Below are 27,853 nucleotides of genomic sequence, written 5' to 3'. Positions count from 1 at the left end.
CCTGCCACACACCTTTTCCAATTTTAGACCATGCAATATCCGCTTGTTATTTTGGAACAACTGCCTCTTTATCTATGTACAAGTTCCACATAAGCACAATTATGTGTTCTATAATTCCCATTCTTCATAATGGGATATCCATAATTTGTTATGATCCACACAGTTGAATGCCTTTGCATAGTTGATAAAACACAGGTAAACATCTTTCTGGTATTCTCTGCTTTTGGCCAAGATCTATCTGACATCAGCAATGATATCCCTTGTTTCATATCCTCTTCTGAATCTGGCTTGAACTTCCGGCAGTTCCTTGTCAATGCACATCTGCAGATGTTTTTGAATTATCTTCAGCAAAAATGGTATTTAAAGGTGTAATAAGGTAGAGGTAGATAGAGGAGGGAGGATCAAGAAATGAATCTTTGGGCTTTCCAACATGTAGGGAGAAAAGAACGTGTCCTCAAGGCTCTATCTCTCAGAAGATGTCTTTTCCTAATTTTTACATAGATATTTTCCAGGATTCTTCAGAGAGAGAGAGAGAAATACAGAAACAGAGAGATTGATTTTAAAGAACTGACTCATGCCATTGTGGGGGCTGATGAGTCCAAAATCTGCAGGGCAAGTAGCAGGCTGGAAACTTTGGCAAGATTTCTATATTACAGTCTGAGGCAGAATTCTTTCTTCTCTAACAAACCTCAGTTTTTGCTCTTAAGGTTTTGAACTGATTAGATGAGGCCCACCCACATCATTTAGGGTAATCTCCTTTACTTAGACTCATCTGATAGCAAATATTAATCACATCTACAAAAATATCTTCACAGCAACATGTAGACTAGTATTTGACCAAACAAATGGGCACCATAGCTTAGCCAAGCTGACATATAAAATTAAACATCCCAGTGTTATATGGTCAGCACCCTGAATATGATCACTCATGTTTTGTCCTTCTGAACTGTATCAGTTTCTCCAATCTGCAAACAGTTCTTAACCACTTTCAGTGTTGATGTGGATCCTTCCACTTTTGATCGTGTTTACTATATGGAAGGTACAGTATATAAAAATGTGAGCGCAGAAGTTTATTTGACAATTTGAACAATCAACAATTATTCCAGGATCTTTCAGTTTGATTTACAGAAAAGAAAGATTGCATTCCAAGACCAACACTAATTTTGGACCCTATGAATTTGCTGATGACACTTGACATCTTTAAAAATCTGGGAAATTGCCATCTCCATACAAGATTTGAGTTTGCGTTTCTGCATAAATGGTTAGTAAAAGTTTGCAAGAAATTGTCAAGTAGCATAGAAATTAGTAAAAGAAATCTAATGATGATAGTGTTATGCAGGCATTGTCCACAAATACTGATAAATTCATAATAACAGTAAACTCATAAATTTAGATGCTTAGGAATAGGAGGTTTAACAACTATAAAAAAATCAAGAGGGTGTGTATTATATAATATTTGAGATGACAAATCTTTATTAAGTTGTTTTACATGCATCACTCCATCATCCTATGCTTTCATTTACTATCCTTTTAAACTTTATCTTTCCATGGTGCTACTGATACAAAAAAGTAGAAAAAAGACAATTAGGACATATTGCTCCTAATATGAATGTTCTAAGATTACCATTATTTCCACTTGACCATCTCAGACAATGTGAGTGGTCATTTTGGATTTCCGTTGGCTTCTTGGATGAGTTATTAGTGGCCATCAAATCGACTCCAATTCATGGTAACTCCATGTGTTACAAAGCAAAACTGCTCCATCATTGGGTTTTCTTGGCTGCAATCTCTATGAAATCAGTTCACTTCCGTTACTGCTTCTTTTCTGCGGTACCACCGAAGGCCTTTTCTTCTGCGGAACTGCTGGGTGGCTCGAACCGCTAACCTTTAGGTTAGCATTCTAGGGCAAAAGGAACTAAAAATACTAAAGCAGGGAGCAGTGAATCAAGTGCAAGTTAAAGGAGCTATAAGCAGGTGTGGATTAGGGTAGTGTTTTTGTCCTGGGCCTGCCACTGCTGCGCGGGGCTTCGCTGCACCTGCTGTTTTGCTAGGGAGTCAGACTTTGAAATTGATCCCTACGCGGAACCATAGCGGAAAGTTTTTTCACAGGTGCCACACAAAGAAGCGGCAGAACCGCCAGCCACCCACCTTGCAGTCTAGCCCTGGTCTCCAGTTCCACTCGTAATTCCTCTAATCAGACATCTTGGCAGTAATAGACGGGTCCAACGTCAGGGACATGCTGTTGAAACCAAAGTAGTGATACCCAGGGCAGAGACAAATTCACAGATTATTTGTTATTAGTAAAGTACTTTGAGAATAACAGATGACAGGCAGTATGAGTTCAAATAATTCTGTTACTGTAAGTAGGGTTTTAAATATATATGCATGAGGGATTCAGCAGGAAAAGGAAGTGGATTCTAAGATCATAAATTCTATACTTTGGGGGAATTTGACACTGTTGTTGCTTGCTGGCACACACTGGAAATATTTAAGTTGTTGGACATTTATTTTAGCAGCTGACAAGTTATGGTACTTAATACATAATAGGTGGATGATGGGTTGTTATTGCTTTCAATTCGGTAGAACAAACAAAAGAAAATTTGGGGTTGTCATTGTGACATTTTGAGTTTTTCCCACCCCTTAAAATTGTTGCCTTTTGCTACGTAGACACTAATTCATCAAGTTTTGCTTTAAATTCAAATTTGGCTCTCTATGCAGAACCATGGCAAACCCACCCTTAGAACAGTAATGCATCACTAAGGGTGTCAGCATGTCATTAGAAACATCCAGAGCCCAGACCCGCTGTCATTTTCCTCACATTCATTGAATTTGTCATGCATGATTTTTGGTTCCTATTAGAAAATTACTGAGGTTATCATTTTAACCACCGCTAAAAAAAACTAGTAGCATCTGATATTCTAAGAAAAATATGTCTTTTTTTTTTTTTTTGAAAAGTAAAGCTACTATAATTATCCTAGATTATAATATTGGCACATAGAATATAGTGCAAAAATATTCACCTTGAAAATGTGCATTGTTGTATAGTTAAGTCAGTTTTGAAACTTTAGTATAATACTCTGTACTTACATAGTATCTCTCCTCTGAGTTCCCCAGAATGTTCTACAGACATTAATTAAATCTCGCAATGCCCTTGTGAGAAAAGTATTATGTTAATGTTCATTTTTATAATGCAAAGAAAACATAGGGGAGAAGAGTAACATGCCAGGATTACAGAGCAAGTTAGTACTAAAACAGGTTTAGAATTCACAGCTTCTGAGAACATTTATAGGCTTTTAAAAATATAGGTTCCCATGAACTGCATATGGAAGAAGGTAGCTCCAGGAATCATTTAGAAGTTCATTTATCTGTAATAGTTTTTGATGAGAGATAATTCATACTCTGGCTACTTCATAATTACAGAAGAGAATAAAATTAGGACCTAGGATCATGGTGGGTTGGCGGTTGTTCCTAAATATGAAGTTAGACATTTCTAATATGTGTTATATATATATAATATATATATATTTAACTCAATGATACTTTTCTGAAATGATTCACAAAATCACTAATAAAATATATACAATATGCACCAGAATGTGACACATTCTTGATATTCTAGAATTCTAGCCTTCATAATCAAGTAAATGTACTTTCACATACATTTTTTTCTTAGAAAATATTCACTAGTCTCAACAGTTTATATATGTATATATATAAAATATTGTGACTTATTGTTAAATGTACAAGATGGATCTAGAATCCCTGAGAGCTGTGTGGAAACTCCTAGAAGTCTCAACATGCTCTGAGTATTTTCTCTCAGGGAGGAAAACAATCCAATAAGCCTACTTATTTTTAAATTATTGAAATTTAATGTTAACCTCCCAGTGGAATTTACAATTTTTAAGAAAATGAGCCTGAAAAGGATATTCATGGAAGTTTTGTCCTTCGTGGGGAGAATAATTTTGGTTAAGCAGTCTTTTGGGTTATCCAATGATGTGTAAGAGTCCTTGGCCTTCACAACAGAATATCTCTGAGCAGATACCTAAGAAGTTACTGGGTAGTGATCTGAATTCAGATAGTGGTGAGTGGGAAGAGCAAGAAAGATGTCTAAAGAACTCACTCAAGCACTACCTCAGGCAATTTGGCACATACATAGATAAAAACCCATTGCCCTCAAGTCGATTCCAACTCGTAGCTGGGAAGTAAATGGAATCACCATTGAAGTCTAAAATTCTACTACAAAGAAAAGGATTATTCTTTTGGAAAGAAGGCTTTAGATTCACAATGACTAAGAAGCGGACCAGAAAACAGAAATTTGTTTTTAAGATGAAGATCAATTCATGTGTTAAACAAATATTTATTCAATGCCTACTATGTGCCAGACACTATGTCAGATGCTAGCACTTGAGTGCAGAATAAAACAGACCCATGTTTAGTCTCCCAGGTTTAAAAGAATGGGTTTCAGAGAAAAAAAGAAGCAATCATACTATCCGGTACATAGCAGGTGCTCAAAAAAAAAAAAACCTATGCTAAATGAATTAATGAATTTAAAATGTGACTATCCTACTCTGATAAAACATTAGATACTATTCATGAGATTTCTATTAAATGTATGAATTATAATATGCTTCAATTAAAAACATTCACAACTATGGAATCATGGTGCATGTTCAGATTTTAAAAGTGGATTTTGAAGTATTATTGAAAATGAAAACTATTATATAAGACTATAATGCTGAGATGCTAGAGACATAGACCTTAAATGGAAATAACACTTTTTTTCCTCATTTTTAACGTCATAAAATAAATGTGTGGCAAATTGTATCTGCATTTTTATGCATAAGGGTATAAGCTAGGACAAAGGCAAAAACTAGACATTGGAACATGTTATTGTCTTTCTGTCTTGTCTGATTAAAAAAAAAAAGAACTAAAGGGAATAATTTGAAAACATTTGTTCCCTTCAATTAAACCATATACTCTGATATTCCAATATTTTACTTTTATTTACAAATGCATATATTTATTATTAAAATCTGTATGTAATTTATTGAAACACTATATAAAATATAATGCTATTTGGATTTAACATGTGTATGTGTGTATGTGTATAAAGGAAACAGAAAACCAAAGCCAAAAACAACAAAAATCAAAGCCAAACCAGTTGCCACTGCGTCAGTCTGACTCATGGTAATCCCGTGTACGTCAGGGTAGAATTGTGTTCCACAGGGTTTTTGGTGGCTAATTTTTCAGGAGTACAGCACCAGGACTTCGTTGCAAGGCACCTCTGGGTAAATTTGAAAAGCCAACCTTTCTGTTAGCAGCCAAGCACGTTTACTACTTTATATGTAGTCATCCAGGGAAGAATTTCCTGCAAGAATTTCCAAATGTCCTCAGCCCAGCAACAGGTGGGGAAGGGGGACCAGAAGGCAGGAGACACAGAGAAGCCTCACCCTTGAACCAAGTCAGGAGGTGACCCAGCCGCCCACCCACACAGCACCCAATCTGAAGTCGAGCTCTCTGCCCCACCCACACAGTACTCAATCTGAAGCTGTGCTCTCCACCCGCCCGCTACTTGAGCGACCTTTCTCCGCCCCTCTTTCTACCCACCAACGAACCGGAAATCGTGCTCTCTGCCCAGGAACTACATATAAAGCTACCTGTTGCTGTCCAGTCGATTCCCACTCACAGCGACCATATAGGACAGGGTAGAACTGCCGCATTGGTTTCCAAGGAGTGCCTGGTGGATTCAAACTGCTGGCCTTTTGGTTAGCAGCTGTAGCTCTTAACCACTACACCACCAGCGTTTCCTTACATAAAGTGAAGGAGAGAGCAAATGAAAGGGTAAAAGAGAAAGAGAGAACAAGGAGAGCCAATAAGCAAAGGGTCTTTGACTAACTCTGATGTCCATATATAGTATATTTTTAGCAAATTTCTCCTGAGCAAATTTTAAAGTCAATTATTTGTTCGAATTCCCCAGAGAGAAAAAAAAGAAAAGAAAAAGAAAAACATTGCTTTTTTAGCCTGTGGTCTAGTATTATTATGCAGTATAAAAAAGATCAATAATATTCTTTCTGTATTAAAAACACTATTATGTATGTGTTTTGTGGAGACATTAGAACATCTGGCTTTTTTTCTTTCCCCTCAGCAACCTCATCAACACCCTGGGAAGATGAGATTGAATATGAGCTGATTTTGATTTTCAGAAACAAGGACTTACAATGGTTGTTAACTTACTTTCATCATATTTGATTCCATTTTGTTTTCTCTATCTTCCATTTCTTAATGTGCTTCTTTTTCTATTATCCCTTCCCTGTCATCTTCCGCTACTCATTTCAAATACGTTTGGCCCTGCAGTATAATGTTTAAGAAATTAGTTATTTGGCAAAATTTTTATCATTTGAAAGTTATTTATGTAGTGCCTTAAGCTCCCTAGTCAAAATCGTAATAAAATGTAACTGATAAACATAGCTATATATACATTTCATGAATATAATTTCCTTAAACGTTAAAGAAAAATTCTGTGATTTAATCTCAATGCACTGAGTACCATGTTTGTAAAATTTGTGTTTTCTCCTACTATAGGGTCTGGAAAGGTAAAATTCTTGATTTTCTCATCACGGTTGCAGGTTATATTGGCACAGTTTTGGCCAAGGTTGATGTAAACAGAAACTTTCTGTGAAGAAAGTCCAGAGGAAAAATATTGTGAGAAGATGGATATAGATGGCCCTTCTGTTTTCTTCCTGCCTGGAACCAGATGTGATGTTTAGAGATAGCAAGTAGCTATTTTGTAAATATGAGTACAGCGAGCAGAAAGACGGAATGAGCCTAGATCTTTGATGGCATTGTAGAGCAGCAACAGCAGACTTCATGTCTCTGAATTTGTGATTAGACAAGAAAAAAAATAAACTCCTAGTTGCTTTAACCTCTATTGGAAATGTTTCATTTTAATTTTAGCTGAATGCATCTAGAGTTAAATCGCTAGTCGATGGCTATTCACAAAAGAGAGTTTCCCTGGGGCATTAAGACAACAAATAGTGCTCTTCCTGGTTAAGCATGTTACTGTAGTGAGCAACCAAGACACTAGCAACACAAAAGAGAAACGATGCTGATATATTGTTCTTAGAAAGGAAGTAGGTTTTACCCCCGTGTCTTCCTCATAGGCTAAGAATTATGACTGGTGGATATCATAATAATCCAGACAACCAAGCACAAAACTGAGAATAAACCATAGACCATTGAAGTTGCCCTGGGTTCCGCAAAGACTATAGATGGTGCTCATGTACATGGAACCAGAGAGGGAAGAATCAGGAGTACTGCATCAGAAGGTATGACACAGATCAACAGGAAAGACAGATTGTTCTTCCTAGGAAGGTGGGAAGGGAGAGGATTGGAGACAGGCTTCCAAGGACATCTTTGTTTTGAGGAGTAGGAATCTGAAAAAAGAAAAAAGAATAGAATAGCAAATACAAGGAAAGGGCCGGCCTAGGAAAGGGGGCTGGAGGATAGAAAGAATAAAAAGGGAAATAGAAATAAACATCAAGTTTTTCCCTGCCATGGAGAAGTTGGTGAGCTTGTTTTGTTTTATAAGTGTATGTGTTTTATAGTTTTGAAGGGTGTCTTAGATGTTTAAAGCTCTTTGACCTGGACTAACTATACAAAGCATATCTGAGACAAGAAGGAACTCCCCAATCAGACTGTGTCAGGAGACTATGTCCTAAGAGAGAAGATGTGAATGTTAGGTTCTTCAGGGGAGGGAGGAGATTCTCTTCATTAGTGCTTCCTTATTTTCTTAGCCTAGAGGGACACATGGCATATAGGAGGCAGCCAAAAGATGTTAGCTTCATTTTCCTGACTTATTAGGTAATTCCTATGCGGTGTGATGATCACTTTTGTGTGGCCTTTCTCTCCATGGTCTTGAAACTCCTGCTTAAGTGAATAGGTAGGACTGTGCAAATAAAGTAATTGTGGCCCACCAAAAGGATTGATAAGTTTTGCCATCCCACTAAGCTTACAAAGAGCCATCCTAGAGGTGGGAAAAGAGGATCTCACCACCACCAAGGAAGAAGAACCAGGAATGGAGTGCATCCTTTGGACCCAGGACCCCTGCACTGAGAAGTTCCTGGAACTAGCAGACTGGGAGAGAGAGCTATAACACTGAAGACAGCAAGAAGTGGTGGCAGAGAAAAGGCAGCAGAAGAGACCCGCAGGAGACACTGGCAGGGAATGGCACAGCAGTCTTCCCAGTGCATGGAGCAAGACAGCTGAGTGTCTCAGGCAGAAGGCTTGCTGGCGGAGTAGGGCACCTCCAGGCACTTCTTGGAGCTAGGTTTGCCAACCCACGGAGCTAGAGCTGAGTGCCTTCAGGCCGAGGATAACTGGTGTAGCAGGGTGCCTCTGGGTGCTAATCGGCAGAGCTAAAAGAGCTTTGTAACACTTGTCCCAGCAGGGCAGAGGCTGAGGAGCTAAAAGAGATTTGTAACACTTGCTCGAGCAGGGCAGTGGCTGAGGAGCCAGAGAGAGGCCTCCCTGTGGGCACAGCTGAAAAGAGACTTTCCTGATGGAAGAACAGTATCCTGAACCTGAATTGTAACCTGTTACTTCCCTAATAAACCCCATAACTATATCATTTGTGAGTTCTGTGTGACCATTACAATGAATTATTGAACTCAGCAGAGTAACAGAGAGTGCTATGGGAGAGATGCTTGGTGTCAGAATTGGTAAAAAAAAAAAAAAACAGCAGAAGAAGGGGGCATGTCTGACCTCTGCCTCATAGGAATCAGTCCTGGGCAGTTGATCTTGATTTTCCTTCTCCCTTGTGACATTAGAGGAGGTCAGATGCCACCCACGCATCAGTTTTACATCCTATACCTCCAGAGAGATGCTATAAACCAGTGATTGAATAACTGTCATCCAGGTTCCAACCACCTGTAGACATGTTTTGTTTCACAGTATATTGTATTTTATGAAATGGAATATAAATGGAGCGGAATATAATGTTACAAAACCCATGTGATGGTTAAGGTTGTGTGTCAACTTGGCTGGGCCATGATTCTTAGTGGTTTGGCAGTTATAGTTTAGCAGTTGTATGTTGTGATCACTTCTGTGATGAGATTTAATATAATGTGATCACCTTCATGATGGGATCTGCTGTGAGTAGCCAATCAGCTGAAAGGGAGTTTCCTCGGGTGTGTGGCCTGCATGGAATATAAGTGGACATTCTGGCAAGGCTTGTGGGCTTTTGCTTGCTTTGGATCCTGCAGCTGGCTTTTGTTTGTCTGACCTCTGGTTCTTGGGACTTGAGCTAGCAGTTTACCTACTGTCTTGCCTGCTGATCTTGCGATTCCTTGATCTTCACAGTCTGTGAGCAAGAGCCTTGCTGTCTGACCTGCCATATTGAGTTCACCAGCCCCTGCGGCTACGTGAGTCAGGAGACGCCTCTATCCTGACCCAAGGACTTGGGATGTTCCAGCCTTTACAACTGTGTGAGCCATTTCCTTGATATAGATCTCTCTCTATATATATTTATACACTTAACTGGTTTTGCTTCTCTAGAGAACCCAGCCTAAGACACCCATGTACAAAAAAGGAAGGAATAAATATTAGAACCAGTAGTATGGCTTACTAAGGGGCTAGATATCTCATGATCAAAAGGAGCTGAGAAACCTCCTTGGGTTGTTCTTATTTATAAAGGGCTATGATTTACCAGAACAAGGGGATATTGCATAGTTTAAAGTCAGGAAAAATGCACGTGAGGGTTGTATCCTTTCACCATGCTTATTCAGTCTGTATGCTGAACAAATCTTCTGAGAAACAGGACTATATGAAGAAGAATGGGGCATCAGGATTGGAGGAAAACTCATTAACAACCTGCAATATGCAGATGACACAACCTTACTTGCTGAAAGCAAAGAGGACTTGAAGCACTTACTGATGAAGACCAAAGAGTGTATACAGCCTTCAGTATGGATTACATCTGAACATAAAGAAAACAAAAATCCCCACAACTGGACCAATAAGCAACATCATGATAAACAGAGAAAAGATTGAAGTTGTCAAGGATTTCATTTTACTTGGATCCGCAATTAACACCTCTGAAAACAGCAGTCGAGAAATCAAACGACCTATTGCATTGAGCAAATCTGCTGCAAAAGATCTCTTATGTAAAGTGCTAAAAAGCAAAGATGTCACTTGGAGGACTAAGGTGCACCTGAACCAAGCCATGATATTTTCAGTCACCTCCTATGCATGCAAAAGCTGGACAATGAATAAGGACTGAAGAAGAATTGATGCCTTTGAATTATGGTGTTGGAAAAGGATATTGAATGTATCATGGACTGCCAGAAGAACCAACAAGTCTGTCTTGGAAGAAGTATAGCTAGAATGCTCCTTAAAAGTCGGGGTGGCGAGGCTTTGTCTCAAGTACTTTGGACATGTTATCAGGAGGGACCAGTCCCTGGAGAAGGACATCATGCTTGGTAAAGTAGTGTCAGGGAAAAAGAGGAAGACCCTCAGTGAGATGGATTGACACAGTGGCTGCACCAATGGGTTTAAACATAGCAATGATTGTGAGGATGGTGCAGGACTAGGCAGTGTTTCGTTCTGTTGTATATAGAGTCGGTATGAGTTGGAACTGACTTGATGGCACCTAGCAACAACCGGATTTACCAACGGGCTAATCCTGTTCTAACTGAGGGAAATTTCTACCTAGGGGTAGTCAAAATTACCCAACATTAAATGTGAGATGATAATGTCTTGTGTAAATGAGTGGCAGTTACAATGTCACAAATGTCTATTCACAGAAGAATGGATCATTAAACTGTGGAATATCCACATAATATGATTTCATGCAGCAGTGGAAATGAATGACCTACAATTATATGCAACACCATGGATGAATTCTTGAAACCAAAGGTTGCTTGAACAAAGCAAATCACCCAAATCCACCGTCATTGAGTCGCATCCGACTCATACTGTCCCTACAGGACAGAGTAGAACTACCCCATGGGGTTCCAAGGCTGTAAATCTTTACAGAAGCAGGCTGGTGGGTTTGAACCGCTGACTTTTCACTTAGCAGCCGAGCCCTTTAACAACTGCACCACCAGGCCTCCTTAGCAAATCACAGAAGATTGTTTATAGTAGTTTACCGTTTTCAAATCTCTAAACCAAGAAGCCAGAAAGTATATTATTTAGACATAAATACATCCTTGATAAAACTACAGGAAAAAAAGCAAGGGAAGGATAAATACACACGCGTTTCAGAATAGTGGTTACCTCCTGGAGCACTGGGAGGCAAAGAAGTGGCATAGGGAAGGGATGCACAAGTAGACGCAACAATATTGGTAATACTCTTATGTTGGGGATAGGTGTGCAACTGTTCAATCTGTTGTGTCTCATAAATAATTGATTTTACATAAATTCTTATGTATGTATCAACTGTTAATCAATTCAAAGTGTTGAAACAGAAAGCTAATTGACTAACATACTGATTTTTGTTAGCATGGGTATTCTCAGTTATTGATAACAAACAAATATTGCTCTTCTTTTCTCCAGAAGATTGCCAATCATAAGCCCTCAAAGGAATGTTTTATTTTGAGACTTATTATTTCACTTGGCCGAGGATAGTAGAAAAAAAATCTCAGATATAAACTCCAAGGGAAGAAATTATAATGTAATAATACACTACACAAACACATATACATCTACCTCTATATCTACACATATATTATACACACACACACACAATTCTTACAGCATTTTTTTCCGCCAGAAGCAAAATTATTCCATAAATGTGTCAAGTTTTTTTTTTGATCTATGATGCGGGAGGGAGTCAGAGGAGAGAAAAGAACTGTGGGAAAGAGAATTAGACAATAGTTGTAGAATCCTAGTCCTGATCAATCTGACATGCTAATAAGAAGTAAATAAGCAGGAAAAGCATCTTATCAAATTCCCACTATTTCACCTTGAAGCACAGTACCATTTAACAAGTTTGACCAAGGGTGTTCCTCACGTTCTAAACCATGTGGTACAATCTGGAACTACTGTGGTTCAACCAAATTAAGCTAAACGTAAGAGTTAAGTATATGTGTTCACAAGGGCAAATGTTTTCTCAGAAGCTTAGTATACTGCACAATTTGTGATTTCTTAATCATGTAGACTTCTGCCTATAGCAAAATATGATTCCAGTCTTTTATATGAAAAATCCGTTTCACAATCAATTTGAATAGCAAAATTACTTTGACTTGTTTCTGGAAAATCAGCCAGAAAGAAGGGCCAGATATAGTTAACGTGTTTCCTATGTTTGTGTCTCCATTATTTAAGCCATTATATTTGACACTATAATGTTCCAGGAAGGGGCCAGCTCACAGCACTGTGCTCTCATATGTGTTCCGGAAGGTGGCAAACAAGCGTTTCTTGGTCTGAGCCAGAGTAGTTTCTGTCCTTTATCTCTCCAGCAAGTCTTGGGATGCTACACATGAAAACGCAGCTTTTCTTATTCATTTTAGTGGGTAGCAAGGAGTTTGGAATTTTTAGGTTCAGAAACTGATACAGTCTTACTTTGACCTTTTTCAGCATGCTAAATGCCCTCCAGTGCTCTGCACTGGAGTGTGGCGAGCAGAGCTGAATTCTCATCAATCTCATGAAGGAAGGCAATACATCTGATCTCCTGAATAGTTTCAAACCACTGCTTCAATAATTCAAAATATGTAGTTGCAGTCCATTTGCTGCAGCGGTGGCTGCATCAGTGTATGTAATCTGATGCATTGAATATTCTTCCAAGAACTAATCCTTGTCTTTCATGTCGCAAATATCCAATTTTCTGATGTCGTTGCCTTATAATCTTTAATTTAGAGGAAGGATGTAGCATTTTAGCAAATCGTCTTCAGAAAAAAGTTATTCAGAGAGATTGTAACCTCTCTTTAGACAGATTTATTTGATATCATGAGCCTCACCAGAAATTTATTGGTCTATTATGTTTCTAAAGCGGTAAGAAAATTTGTAAACAACTTCACATGAATGCTGTCGAGTCGATTCCAACTCATAGTGACCTTATAGGACAGAGTAGAACTGCCTCATCGGGTTTCCAAGGCTGTAATCTTCACAGAACCAGACTGTCACATCTTTCTCCCGTGGAGCAGCTGGTGGTTAGAACCTCTGACCTTTCACAGTTAGCAGCTGAGCACTTAACCAGTGAAGACACTATAATGATCACAGAGTACATCTAATTGCAAACTGACTGCTTGAATTTTGAGAATTTTTAGAGAAGAATAACGGCATAATTTATAAGCTTCAAGCCACTCTATGAAATTGATAAGAATTTCCATGTTTTTTTAAAGACTAGAACTTTACATTCCAAAGTAGTTCCATTATTAACTCAAAAAGACAGTAAATAATAGAAATAGCAATTTGATGTCAAAATCTAATCCTTGGCTTTAACTTCACTCAGTGAAATTCAATGTTAATCAAACTTGTCTTTGAACCTTTCTTGATAACTCTAGTTTTTTGTGTCCTTTTTTCCTGAATTTATCTCCAACTGTTCAGAACTAGTTCCTGTGGAGTAGACTCCAACTCATAGTGGCCCCAGGTGTGTCAGAGTAGAAGTGTTCTCAGTAGGATTTTTAGTGGCTGATTTTCAGAAGTAGATCACCAGGTCTTTCCTCCAAGCCACCTTCTGGGTGGACTTGACCCTTCAAATTTTTGTTAGCAGCTGAGCATGTTAACTGCACCACCCAGGGACTCCCATCTCCAATGGTAGCCTCTGGTATTAACTTCAAATCTCTCCCATTTCTCCTTCTCCTTTCACTTCTAAAGTCCTTGCTGGCCTTAATTTTCCCCAGGAATCATCTTTTTTGTTTTTGTTGTTTGTTTTTTTTAAACATTATTTCCAGAAGACTTTATTTTCCTGAGTAAGTCGTTAGATAAATTACACATTAATCTAGATCCTTACATATCTGTTGTATTATGGATTTGAGTATTTCAAAAGTGTCTAGTTTCTTTAGCAGTATAGAGACTCATATAGATTTGAAGTTAGAGGTGGAAGTAAATTTACACTTCAATCACATCATGCATTATTTTGAAATAACTCAAGACTCACAAGAAATTCCCTGGGCACCCTTCTCTCAGCTTTCCCCAGTGACAACATCTTATATAACCATGCTACATCACCAAGCCAGGAAATTTTCTTTGGTATAATGCTATTAACTAAACTATAGACCTTGTTCGGACTTCTACAGGTTTTACATGCACTATTTTCTTTGTCTTTGTTTTCTTTGTATGTGTGTGTGTGTGTGTGTGTGTGTGTTTAGTTCTGTGAAATGTTACCAAATGTATAGATTCATGTAACCACCCCCTCAATTAGAACTGTTCTTTCACCATAAGGAAACTCCCTTGTACTTCTCCTTTATTGTCACACCCTCTTCCAAATCCTAACCTCTAGCAACCACTGATCTATTCTCCATTACTAATTTTGTCATTGACAGGGTGTTCTATAGATGGAATCCTACAGAATGTAACCTTTTGAGACTGGCTTCTCTCACTCAGCATAATGTTCTTGAGATTCATCTATATTTTTGCACATATCAACAATTCCTTCCTTTGTAATACTGAGTAGTATTCTACTATATGGACAGTTTGTTTATCCATGTACCCATTGAAGGGCATTTGGGTTGTTTCTAGTTTTGGGCTATTACCAATAAAGCTTCTACAGACATTTGTGTACAGATTCTTGTGTGGACATAAGTTTTCGTTTTTCAATGGTAAGTATCTACGAGTACAATTGCTGGCTCACATGGTAAATATATGTTTAACTTTATAAGAAACTGTAGACTGTTTTCCAGAGTAGTTGTACTGTTTCATATTCCCCCAGGATTGTGTGAGAGGTCTAGTAGCTCCACATCCTTGTCAACATTTTGTATTGTCAGTATTTTTCTTTTAATCATTCTGATAGGTGTGTAGTGGTACATCATCAGGGCTGACTTTAATCTGCATTAATGGCTAATGACGCTGAATATCTTTTCATGTGCTTATTTTTCATCTGCATGTCCTCTTTGGACATACCCTGGTGGTGTACCGGTTAAGAGCTACAGCTGCTAACCAAAAGGTAGGTAGTTTCAATCCACCAGGAGCTCCTTGAAAACTCTCTGGGGCAGTTCTACTCTGTCTTATAGGGTTGCCATGAATTGGAGTCGACTCGACGGCAATGAGTTTGTTTTTTTTTGGTTTGGTCTCTTTGCTGAACTGTCTGTCCAAGTCTTTTGTCCTTTTCCTGAATGGATTGTTTGTTTTCTTAGTGTTGAGTTTATAGAGATCTTCATGTATTCGATATACAAGTCCTTTGTCAGATATGTGATTTACAAATATTTTCTCCCTGTCAGTGGTTCACCTTTTCAACCTCTTAACAGGGTATTTCATAGAGTAAAAGGTTTAAATTTTGATAAAGTCTAATTTATTGATTGTTTTTCCCTTGCTTTTGGTGTCATGTCTCAAAACTCTTCGTCTAACCTTGGATCACAAGCATTTTCTCTCATCTTTTCGTCTAAAAGTTTACATTTTACATTTAGATCTATGATCTATTTTGAGTGACTATTTTTATACAAGGTGAGGTTTAGGTTGAAGTTCTTTTTTTTGCCTATTATGTTCAATTGTTCCAATAAGTTTACTGGAGAGACTATTCCTTTTGCACCGTTTTAAAAACTCAGTTGAGCACACTTATATTTCTGGTTTCTCTAGTCTGTTCCATAGATCTATGTGTTTATCCCTTCTCTAATTCCGGACTGTCTAGATTACTGTAGACATAATTCTTTATTATTTGTAATTTCTTAGGTAGGAACTCACTAGATAGTATTGTCATATATACATTGATATGTTTCATATGTCTGTCTGTCTAGCTAGCTAGCTCACTATTTCCATATTTAGACGTGAAGTAAGTGAGTTTTATCTCTCAGATGTTTTGGGGTTTCATTCTGCTTAAATGAAACATTGAATATAGGTCATTTAATATGGTAATTAGTATATAGCAGACACTCAATACATGTTACCGACTCAAACATACCAAAGATCATGAAGAAGGCCCAGGAGCAAGCAACGTTTCATTCTGTTATACATAAGGTCCCCATGAGTTGATGCCAACTCAAAAACTAACAACAATAATACATGTTAAGTCTTCTTCTATCTCTCTTTCCCCATATCACTTGTATGTCATCAGAAAATTAAAAAAAGTGTCTCATGGTGATTAGAATTGGGGTCAGCAGATGACCAATCCCTATACTTGAGGTTTTAAAGCAGAAAGTGTAGGTGTAATTTTCTAAAGCAGCATTTCCTGTTTGCATTGTCAAAATCCACTTTCTAAGCCTAAGTAGAATCATCATATTAGGAAATGCCATGAATGGAAGATTCCTCAGACATCCTCTCATTCTGGAGGAGAAGGTAAGATCAAGGAGGAGACTCAGTTTATAATTTTCTCTGTGTTTTTTGCTTTTTGTTTCAGGTACATTAACCTCAGAACAAAATTTTCTCTTCCTCACTGAACTGAATATTCATTATTTCTCTGTTACCAATCTCAGAGATAGTTATCAATATGTTCAACATTGTACCACATTGAATATCATTACAAAACATCTACACTCTATTTATCAGCATTAGATCGCTATTTACAGGTGAAAACATTTGAGAATATGCTTCCTGGTAAATGTAAATTAATATAGGAAAAATGCTAAGCAAAACCTAAAAATCAGAAGTTATTGGCTATAATAAGAGAATGGCTACAATTTTTCTCTACATTAAGGCTATCTTTAGCATATATACGTTAAAACGCTCTATCTGGTAGAGAAGAAAATTGAAAGTATTTTAATATGCAATTTTCTTATTATGTTAAATAATAAAGCAAATTTGATGGGAAACTAATTTTCAAGATAATAGCAATTGTATATTAAATATTTCTTAAAGCACTCATTAAAGTATTTAATATTAAACATATATGACTTAAAACTTTGCTTCAGGCCTAGGAAATAGTTAAGAATTCTTAAACTTCTAATATTTTTAGTCAAAGAGTTTTAAATCAAATACAAACTATACAAAAAATATATATATTTGTAAATTGTATAAAAGAACAACACAAGTCATTTAGATAGAAACACTATGGGAAAAAAAATCACTATGATATTTGTGGCTAGGAGTGAGTTTTTTGAATAGAAAACAGTTAAATACTTTAATTATTAAAGAATATACTTATTAAGTAGTCTATGACAAAAAAAGAATCCCTGGTGGTGCAGTGGTCAAAGTGCTAACCGAAAGGTGGGCAGTTTGAACCCATCGGCCGCTCAGCCGGAAAAATATGTGGCAGTCTGCTTCCGTAAAGATTACAGATTTGGAAACTCTATGGGACAGTTCTCTGTCCTGTAGGGTCGCTTTGAGTTGGAATTGACTCGACGGCAACAGGTTTGGTTTTTGGTTTTCATGCTATAATCCATGAGGAATTCATAGTTTCTGAAGTAAACTATATCATCATAACTTGCAAACACAATTATTGGTGCCACTGTTTTAGTTTAGCACTTCACACCTAGCACAGCGATACACGCAATCATGTATTTAATAAGTGGTGTTTGACAATACTTAGAAATGACAATATCTCCCTTTTACTGTACTCTCATACACTTATAAAAAGGTTTAGACGTTGACAAAAGCTTTCTTACATTTCATCTCCATTGATCCTCATCACAACCTATAATCCATGAGGAGTTCATAGTTTCTGAAGTAAACTATATCATCATAACTTGCAAACACAATTATTGGTGCCACTGTTTTAGTTTCGCACTTCACACCTAGCACAGCGTTACACGCAATCATGTATTTAGTGAGTGGAGTTTGGCAATACTTAGAAATGACAATATCTCCCTTTTACTATAGTCTCATACACTTGTAAAAAGCTTTAGATGTTGACAAAAGCTTTCTTACATTTTATCGCCATTGATCCTCATCACAACCTACAGAGGTAGGCGGGATAGGAATTGTTATCTTTGTTTTAAGTTATACAGACTGATGTGATTGCATTTGTATTTGTAGGGTTATGGAAATATCTTATACCACTCAACTCATGTTTGTGATGAAGTTAGCAAAGAAGGCTCCATTTATAATAACACCAGAAGAGAACAGAAGATGATCTGACTTTTGGAGGGCTATTTAGATTCCAATAATCAACAGACAGAAAAAGTCTAATGAAGGTTCCTTTATTCTTCTTAGATATACACATACACTTTATAAATATATGTTTTTGTTAAGTTTTATAATGGTAAGAGGATGAATCTTTTGCCATATGAATCATATTATAAACTGAAATGATGGAAATGCTTATGATACATTGAATATTTTCATATTCTGTTAAAATTTTATTTTATTTTATAATACTTATCTTTTCTAGAGTTAAGAATTTCAAAAGAAAAGTGTCAGCTCGTTTGACAATTAAAGCAAGAACATTAGACAATTGATGTGAAAATAAAATTTTCAATGTTTGTAATATGTATTCTTTAGTGCCATGGCTGGATTTCAGAAGCGTTGCCATTTACATCTTCTGTACTTAAATATGTGATTGTGAGTGACTCTTACTTTAAGTCTAGAGGGAATGTGTGCTAGTTAAGAGAAAGTAAAACATTTTACTGTATAATGTGAATGACCCATAACTCCTAGCTGCCCAAGGCTGATATTTAATTTACATAACAGACACTTTGGCATTCTCTCAATATTTTCAGGAGACAATTTCTTATAGAGTACTTGAGTTTTGTATTCAGAACACTTGATATGCAGTATAGCTCTGCTATTGTCCAGACTGACAATAAAAATATAAGCAAAATAAAACCAATTCTTCTGATATATTCTCTGTTAAAAATAACACACAGGAGATAAAATTTTAGTGATGTGTGTTGAATTTTAAGATAACTAAAGCAGTGTATGCTAATGTATATGAAACTGAACTAAGAAAAGACCTTTATTCTAATTCTAGCACTACATTGTGTAATTATAAAATATGGGAACAGAAAAACTGATTCCTATTAATTCTCATTAAAAGGTAATTGATGGGTGAAATTTTATGTTATGGCTTAAGAGGTGATTTGAGATAATTCATGGATTTCAATCACCCTGTACTGTCTATAGAAAATTATCCTTAATATTATCCACATGTATATTATATATATTTTTGACAGTTAATTTAACCAATAGTAAAGATGTATTTAACATATTATTCCTATTAAAATAATAGTTATAAGAGAAGGGGAGGGGAGATGAAGAAAAGGGAGAGAACCAAACAGAACCAATAATTTCTGAATGTTTGCAATAAGCCAGGCACTTTTCACATGGTAACTCATGTAAACCTCATAACAACCTTGAGAAAGAGTCATTTTTGTCAGCACCCACACTTAGAAGGGCCCCCATGCTTCGTTTAATGCTCTGCTGTCACCATCTTGAAATTCTCAACAGTTTTTGAATAAGGACCCTCACATTTTCATGTTGTGCTGAGTCCTGAAAATTATGTAGCTAGTCCTGCCTGGGGATGTTCAGTTCCTTCCCCAAAATTGAAATTTGAACCCAGATCTGTGTCACTACAAGGCACAAGGCCAGAATAAAACACCCTTTGCTCCCCTCCACCTATACCAATGCAAAAATCAAGCGAAATCCATTGCCTTTGAGTTGATTCTGACTCACAGCGACCCTATAGGACAGAGTAGAACTGCCCCATAGAGTTTCCAAGGAATGGCTGGTGGATTCAAACTGCTGACCTTTTGGTTAGCAGCCATGCTCTTAACCACTGGGCCACCAGGGCTCCTGTACTACCAAACTGAAATTCTTTAACTGTTTATTCAACATTTATTTAGTAGAGAAGCTGAGAAATGAACAGGAGGAGGGAGAAGAAAGACCCCTAGTAGCAATGCCCAGCTTTTCCTTTTTTGGCTTCAGACCTGCCAATCTCTCTTGGAAACCAGAGCCTTGTAGTTTATAGGTCCTATTTCCTGAAAAGGAGTCGTTGGCTGGTGCAAACAGCTAACTAGCTCGGCTGCTAACAAAACGGTTGGAGGTTCAAGTCCACCCAGAGGCTCCTTGGAAGAAGGAGGTAGCACATGGGGTCACCATGAGTCAGAGTCAACTCTACAGCAGTTGGTTTTTTGTTTCCTGAAAAAGCTGGTAATTATTACTGTGCTACTCTCTCACCCTCCCTCAACAATGTAGTAAAGAATTCTTCCCAATCTCTTAAAGTATTTTTCTATTTCCAGTGAGGAATTTTGGGAAAGAACAATGTTCTCCATCTCTTTACATTTCCATTGATGTCTTACTGTCCCTTATATTCTGGGGTCCCTGGGCACCTGTACAGCTGGCCCAGCCTTTCGTCAGCTTCTGTTAAAGCACATGCACTTTCCATTATATAAGGCTGAATCTCCTAATCAAAGGTTATCTGTAACTCCCTGGGTAAAAAGTAAAGACTTGGGTTAAGACGAAACTTTGCCTCTGGGCTTTGAACTATGCCCTAACTCATTTAGGCCACAGGCTACAACCAAATGAAATAAAATGATACAAGTCAAAGCCTTATCTTAATCTTTTCCTACTCAGAGCCTTAGTATGAGAGCAGACTAAACGGAGTACAGCGTCTATATGCAGTCATTTCTTTGTTCATTCTTCTTTTCTTTCTACCTCAAACATGTATTAAATGCTTAGTGTGTGCCCGCCACTGAGGTAGACATGGTCCTGGCCCTTAGAACGGCGTTAAACAGTGACGTGTATCAACTACTAGGCAAGCATGGAGTAGAGAACAAGTCTACCTGGAAAAGAATGCAAAGGTTTCTCTAAAGATGTAACATCTGAGCTGGGTCTTAAAGGGCAAAACAGAGTTTGCTAAACCGAGAGGATTCACCAGATTATAATCTCCACGAAGGAGGAACTGTTTGTCTTGTCCACGTTTAGCACACCAACTGGTCCGTAATAGTTCCTCAATAGATATTTCTGACTGACTGCATAGAGCGGGGTGTTCTTGTATGTTCAGAAACCCCGAGTAGTGAGAAGATTGGTGACATCCAAAAAAGAAGGGAAAATTTAATGAAGCAGGAGCTAGGTCAGAAGGGAAAGAAGATGAGACTGTAAAGATCTGGCCCATACTACGTATGGCCCTATGTGCCAAACTAATGATTTTCTTCTAGAACCATTAGGGAGTAAAAGTATTTAAGCAAAGGAATGGCATGAACAGATGTCCCCAGGCTAGCGTTAGAAAAGGTAACATGTCAAGGCATGGTTTGACTTGTCTGATCATTTTGACCATTTTCAGATATAGCCACATTTGGCTGCAAGGAAGCCTGGTGGTACAGTGGTTACGTATTCGGCTGCTAACCAAAATGTTGGCAGTTCGAATCCACCAGCATCTTTGTGGGAGAAAGACGTGGCAGTCTGCTCCCATAAAGATTACAACCTAGAAAACCCTATCGGGCAGTTCTCCTTTGTCCTACAGGGTCGCTGAGAGTCAGAATCAACTCAATGGCAGCAAGAAAGGGAATTTGGCTGCAGCACCTGGTACTCTTTATTAAATCTTTTTAAATAATAGTATCAGCTCTGCTTTGATCTTATTGTATGAATAGATGAAGGCAAGGCCTGAGAAAAACAGCTTATCCTTGATTGTATAATGACGGTTAAACAACAAGCTGTGGATTGTCAAGAACACTACTTGCAAGCTAACCAGTTAGCCTGCTAGAGTTTCATGCATACTGACAGGAGACATACGACTTCTGGATCAGAGACAAGGAGATTTATTACAAAAATTAGCATGAGATTTATATTCCTGTTGGTTTCCTTTGCCATATGAGAAACTCAGGTAAATGCTGTGCTATTCTGGTGAATTGGTGTCACAGATGAAGAGCCCTGAGTTTAAGGGACCCGAATCTTTATAACAGAATGAAAGCAAACCTGCCTGAACTTTGCCTTCAAGGGAGATATTATCTTTATTATATTTGACTGTAAGCATACCTGTTCTCTGCTCCATAGAGTGATACTATTTCTTCTGAGGCTGTTTACCATACAAGTATTCTTTAAAACATAGTCCAGCACAAAGACAATCAGTGTATGCTATTCTACTGAAGGGCCACGGAGTTCTTCCTAATGTTGCTGTCGTTGTTGTTAGTTGCCATCCAGTTGATTCCAACTCATGGCAACCTTACCTGTGCAGAGTAGAACTGTGCTCCAGAGAGTTTTCAAGGCTGTGACATTTCAGAAGCAGATCGCCAGGTCTTTCTTCTGAGGCTCTTCTGGGTGGGTTTGAACAGCAAACCTTTTGGCTAGTAGAAGAGCATTCTTTCTAATATTTTTTTTTTAAAAAGAGAGGGACAGGATTTAATTGACTATTTTTGCTCGTTAGGTTCATACTACTTATTTATAAACTACTATATAATAGTCAAACTCCTTGTGAAGAAATATTTACTATTTATTTTCAAATATCCAAGTACAAATATTTAACGTCACCGTCTGCATATATAAGAAAACTTTGGGTAGACATGCCTATTAGAGATTTGATTCTAAAAGTAAATAATCTTAAACTTTTGGGCAAAAAAAAAATGGATTTAAACGGTGCATTAAATGTTTACATCAAATTAGGTATCATATTAAACAATGTCATTCAGATGATCTATGTATTTTCTAATCCGTAGTATATTAACAGTATACTGTATTAATGGGGCACATTCTGAATGTTAGGCTAGTATTCCATTCATGTATTGATTGACTTGTTCATCTGCAACTGATTTAATATGACTAGTTAGTTGTTGTTGTGTGCCATCGAGTTAATTTTGACTCATAGTGACTCTGTAGGACAAAGTAGAACTGCCCCATAGGGTTTCCTAGGCTGTAAGCTTTATGGCCACCACCAGTCTGTCAGTTTGTCATACTGAGGTGGCTTACGTGTTGCTGTGATACTGGAAGCTTTACCACTGGTATTTCAAATACCAGCAGGGTCACCCTTGGTGGACAGGTTTCAGTGGAACTTCTGGACTAAGACAGGCTAGGGAACAGGACCTGGCAGTCTACTTCTGAAAAAATTGGCCAGTGAAAACTTTATGAGGAGCAGCTGAACATTGTCTGATATAGTGCCAGAAGAAGAGCCCCCAGGTTGGAAGGCACTCAAAATACGACTAGGGAAGAGCTGCCTCCTCAAAGTAGAGTTGACCTTAATGACGTGGATGGAGTCAAGCTTTCGGGACCTTCATTTGCTGATGTGGCACTACTCAAAATAAGAGGAAACAGCTGCAAACATCCATTAATAATCAGAACATGGAATGTACGAAATATGAATCTAGGAAAATTGGAAGTCATCAAAAATGAAGTGAACTGCATAAAGATTGATATCCTACACATTAGTGAGCTAAAATGGACTGGTATTGGCCATTCTGAATAGGACAATCCTGTGGTCTACTATGCCGAAAATGACAAATTGAAGAGGAATGGAGTTGCATTCATCATCAAAAACAGCATTCAAAGATCTATCCTGAAGTACAACCTGTTAGTGATATGATAATATCCATATGCCTACAAGAAGACCAGTTAATATGATCATTATTCAAATTTGTGCACCAATCACCAATGTAAAGATGAAGAAATTAAAGATTTTTACCAACTTCTGCAGTCTGAAATTGATCAAACATGCAATCAAGATGCACTGAGAATTATTAATAATTGGAATTTGAAAGTTGGAAACAAAGAAGAAGGATTAGTAGTTGGAAAATATGGCCTTGGTGATAGAAATGACACCACAGATCAGAAGATAGAATTTTGCAAGACCGACAACTTCTTCATTGCAAATATGTTTTTTCAACAACATAAACAGCAGCTGTACACATAGACCTCGCCGGACTGAAAACACAGGAATCAGATTGACTACATCTGTGGAAAGAGACTTTGGAAAAGCTCGATATCATCTGTCCGAACAACGCAGGGACCGAGTGTGGAACAGACCATTAATTGCTCATATTGAAGTTCAAGTTGAAGCTGAAGAAAATTAGAATAAGTTTATGAGAGCAAAAGTATGACCTTGAGTAAATCCCACCTGAATTTGGAAACCACCTCAAGAAGACTTGAGACATTGAACGCTAACGATGGAAGACCTGATGAGTTATGGAATGACATCAAGGACATTACATATGAAGAAAGCAAAAAGTCATTAAAAGGAGAGGGAACAAAGAAAAGACCAAAATGGATGTCAGAAGAGACTCTGAAACTTGCTCTTGAATGCAGAGTAACTAAAGTGAATGGAAGAAATGATGAAGTAAAAGCTGAACAGAAGATTCCAAAGGACAGCGAGAGGGAAGAGAAAGTAAAATAATGAAATGTGCAAAGACCTGGAGTTAGAAAATGAAAAAGGAAGAACACGCTCAACATTTCTCAAACTGAAACAACTAAAGAAAAAATCCAGGCCTCGAGTTGCAGTTTTGAAGGATTCTGTGGGCAAAACATTGAATGACGCAGGAAGCATCAAAAGCAGATATAAGGAATACACAGAGTCACTGTACCAAAAAGAATTGGTCTATATTGAACGATTTCAGGAGATAGCATATCTTTATTCATAATGACCAAAAACTGGGGAAAATCTAAATGTCCATAAAAAGTAGAATGGATAAATAAATTGTGGTATATTCATATAATGAACAGAGTTTTTGAATACTATTGAAGTTAAATTAGTATCAAATTAAACTAGATTCTTGATGTGTGTTTTGATGGACATATGCACTAATCTTTATTGGATATATACTTGGGAATAGAATTGCTGGGTCATATGGTAGATGTATGTTTAGCTCTAGTAGATACTGCCCAAGACTGTTACAGAGTAGCTGTACTGATTTACATTTCCAACAACAAAGTCTGAGAGTTATGATTACTCCACATTCATACCAGTACTTGGTATCACTGTCTTTCTTAATTTTAGCTACTATGGTGAGTGTGTAGTGGAATCTATTGTGATTTCAATTTGTACTTCTCAGATGACTAATGATGTTGAGCACATTTTCATATGTTAATTGGTCATTTATGTATCCTGTTTTGTAAAGTGCTTGTTCAAATGTTTTGCCCTTGATTTAAAAATTATATTTTCTATATTTAACTAATTGATTTGTAGGTCTCTAAATATTCTGAATATTAGTGCTTTATCAGAGATATGTATTGCAAATAATTTCTCTCACTCTGTGTCTTGCCTTTCCACTCTTTTAATAGTATTCTAATAAATAGAAATTATTAATGTTAATGAAGTCCTATTTGTCCATTTCCTTTTTATGATTAGAACTTTAGGTATTTTGTTTATGAAATTGTTGCTTTTCCTGATGACGTAAAGGTATTCTTCTATACGTTTTTCTATAAACTTTATTGTTTTACTGTTCACATTTAGGCCTATGATCCATCTGAAATTGATTTTTATGTATAGGATGAAATAGAGGTCAATGTTCATTTTTATCCATGTGAATATATATTAACCCAGCACTGTTTATTGAAATGAATATACTTCCCTCACTGCATTGTTGTGATACCTGTCATAGGTAAATAAAGTAGTTACATATAGATGAGTATTTTTCTGAATTCTTGATTTCATTCCATCTGTCTATTCTTTCACCAATTCTGTGCTGTTTTAGTGACTACAACTTCATAATAAATCTTGATATCTGGTAGTATAAGTCCATCAACTTTGTTCTTCCTAATTATCATTGCTATTTTGGCTATTTGCATTTCCAATTAAATTTTAGAATCATCTTGTCAACATCAACCTCCACCTGCCCACCTCCACCCCCCCACAACTAGGAGGGTTTTTGCTGGGATTGAGCAATTGTTTAATGGTCATAATAAAAATATTAAGTCAAAAATATATTATTTCTTAGTCTACTCCCAAGTGATTTAAGTTGTAAGTGGAACTTGGAATAGGGGAGAAAAAGGAAAATAGCACCAATATAAAACTATTTCTCCACATATAATAATGTTTATAGTATTCAAATGTGAACAGTTAGTCTTTCTAGAAAGGGTACAAAAGTATTTAAGTAGTTTTGGAGACAAGTTTGAGATTTCTTTGAAAATCCTGATTGTTGAAAACTTCCCCTAGCCCCATGAATAATATATTCTGTTATCTTCCTTCACTAATGGTGGCTTGATCAGTTAATGCAGATTGGCTATTTCTATTTTACGATAATTAAAATAGAACATAAACATAGTAACTGAATTTCACTCATTGTTATACATAATGATATTATAATATCATTAAAACTTTCTAGAAATTTTATAATTCTTATCCATGTTGTTAACATATTTCCTTTTATAACAAGTTTCAAGTGTACACACAAGTAGTTAAACAAGAAGTTCTATTTTTAAAGAAAGTTTCCATTTGAAGTATGTAAGAGGTAATGATTCAGTAAAATCTGAACATTACAGGAAAGGGAGCATTCCTAGAGCGAAAATGGAACATATTAGCGAAGCCTACATTTTAGCGTTCACATGATCAAGGGAATCAGTTAAATAACAAATGATAGTTGCTGAATTTTGCATCCATGCTTTTTAGAGAGAAACTGTAACTTGGAAACATACAAGCTATGAAGCCTCCTAAAGACTAGGCTGAAATCTATTTTATTTAACCTATTTGTAAATGATCAGAAAAATAGGTAAGGAAATCTCAAAGTCTGCAGAGAAAGCGCAGCTTGACCAAATATGAAAAGATAAACTTGCATATATCTTTTGGAAACACTTCCTGAGACAGTTCAGTGTTTCACTTTTCAGTAGAGACACAAAAGTGGAAAACTATAAAATTATACACCTACACTGTTTTTTAATCTGAGATCCATCATTTTTACCTCCAGATTTGACAGTCATTCTAGATTGACTCCTGAAATCAGGGTTTTTTTTTTTTTTTTTAAACAGATTAGAGGGAGTTGGAGAGAGAACAGTGGGTAAGAAGAATGGTGGTCAAGTTCTAAAGTTAGATGAAATCAAGGAAAAACCTGGAGCCAAAAAAGAGAAAGAGAATATTTGCAGAATAAAGAACGAGTAGTAGTCCAAACACTAAGACCAAGTAATGTGCCATAGGAGCCAAAGTAAGAACGAATATAAAGAAACAGAATATGAACAGCAGTGTCATGCGTGGCAGGGAAATAAAAAGAATGGGAACTAGAAAGGGCTATTTCTTGATATTTATCAGGTCCTCAGCAACAATGACTATAAAATATATTAAACAAGCAGAACCCTTCAGTCCAAAGGTGAGAAGAATCTTAATCAAAATTTATAATAGGAAAGATCTGAAAAGGGTAAGTCACATGGACTTGTTCACTGACTCTCATAGAACTAGAACTGGAGCCTCCTTTGAGATTAAAATAAAGAAAATGTAGAAGTTAATGGTTACTAGAACTTTAAATAATGGATATTGAAAATTATGGGAATATATTACTTCAAGACATAGTATAGATTGAAATAAGAATTGTATTATTTATCTACTGCCGCTGTAACAGAAATATCACAAGTGGATGGCTTTAACAAAGAGAAATTTATTCTCTCACAGTCTAGGGGGCTAGAAGTCCGAATTCAGGGTGCCAGCTCCAGGGGAAGGTTTTCTGTCTCTGTCAGCTCTGGGGGAAAGTTCTTGTCATCAATCTTCTCCTGGTCTAGGTGCTTCTCAGTGCAGGGACTCTGGGTCCAAAGGACCTGCTCCCGTCCTAGTTCTTTATTTTTTGTGTTGTTGTTGTTGTTAGGTGCCATTGAGTCAGTTCTGACTCATAGCTACCGAAACACTGCCCGGTCCTGTGCCAGCCTCACAACTGTTACGCTTGAGCGCATTGTTGCAGGCACTGTGTCAATCCATCTCATTGAGGGTCTT

This window comes from Trichechus manatus, unplaced genomic scaffold, assembly GCF_000243295.1.
Source record: "Trichechus manatus latirostris isolate Lorelei unplaced genomic scaffold, TriManLat1.0 scaffold00058, whole genome shotgun sequence".
NCBI classification, from domain to species: domain Eukaryota; kingdom Metazoa; phylum Chordata; class Mammalia; order Sirenia; family Trichechidae; genus Trichechus; species Trichechus manatus.
Note: the sequence above shows the minus strand (reverse complement) of the source record.